At 48.5% G+C, this 929-nt stretch overlaps 1 long non-coding RNA gene across 2 annotated transcripts; it reads right to left on the bottom strand.

Moving 5' to 3' along the window:
* Positions 1-224: 224 nt before the first annotated feature.
* LOC145719391 (uncharacterized) lies at positions 225-929 on the bottom strand. 2 transcript variants are annotated; one of them, XR_014142349.1, is made up of 3 exons: positions 838-929; positions 567-692; positions 225-367 (listed from the first exon to the last, which is right to left on the bottom strand). It is a non-coding gene; the product is annotated as an uncharacterized LOC145719391 (long non-coding RNA). The 2 variants fall into 2 exon arrangements; XR_014142348.1 differs by lacking the exon at positions 838-929 and having other exon boundaries at positions 567-831.

Raw genomic sequence — 929 nt, 5'->3', positions numbered from 1 at the left:
AAAAGAAAGAAATACAGCAGTTATAACTTGGTGAAGCCCCCTCCTTTTAACTCACAAAAAAAAACCACACACAAAGGAAAAATAAAACCTACATGTTGGGACTAAAATGGGAGAAGGTGGTTAAATCCCAAGATCATGCAATATTAAACAATGTCCCTTCCCACTCCCTGTATTCCACTCACATCTAAACCTTTCTTCTTAATCCAGGCCCGAAGCCCATCCACATTCCAGGAGCAGATCTTGAGAGTGGCCGATTTACCATTGGGGGAGGTTTTCTGATCTGGGGGGTCCTCATACAGGACCGGCCCCTCTCCTGCCTCTTTTTCGTTTTTCTTTGTTCCCACCTTACTCTTCTTGGCTTCTGGCTCTATAAAATAATATACATTTATAAAAAGTTGTCAGAAAGCAACTTTGATCCGATTTACTACAGACCCACTGAGAGCCTACAGTTGCTGCGACTTTACAAACTGCAAGAACAGAGTAGGTTCCCACTTCCCGTTCACCGAAGGAATCGGAAACACCCCCACGGCAGTCTCTAGGGAGAGGGGCTCATTTCGTTCTCTTACCAATCTTAGGTTCTTCCCCGTCTTCTGCCACAGCTCCCTTTTTCCCACGCTTCGGCATCACTGTAACGAACGCCCTCCTGAACTTGTACCACGTCGCCCACCGAAGCAGTATTTTTACCGCGTTACCTGCACACGAGAGGTCGTGAAACCAGCTAAGGCTGGGAAAAGACTCTTCCCTCGGGCGCCCCCGAACTAGGTACCACCTTTCAAACCATATTATCTCTGAACCCTTTCCCCGCCTCCAGGCACCACAGGCCCTCCAGCCCCTCACCCACAAAACTAGATCATTTCAGGGTGCCTTGAGCCGTCCTCGCGAGATCTGTCCTCCGGCCAATCGAGGGCCTTAATTTAGGCTTCTGACTT

The sequence above is a fragment of the Leptonychotes weddellii genome, unplaced genomic scaffold (genome assembly GCF_054177405.1).
Source record: "Leptonychotes weddellii isolate Sample4059 unplaced genomic scaffold, ASM5417740v2 HiC_scaffold_41476, whole genome shotgun sequence".
In the NCBI taxonomy this organism is placed as follows: domain Eukaryota; kingdom Metazoa; phylum Chordata; class Mammalia; order Carnivora; family Phocidae; genus Leptonychotes; species Leptonychotes weddellii.
The sequence above is the reverse complement of the archived record's forward strand: the minus strand, read 5'-3'. Positions and strand labels throughout refer to the sequence as shown.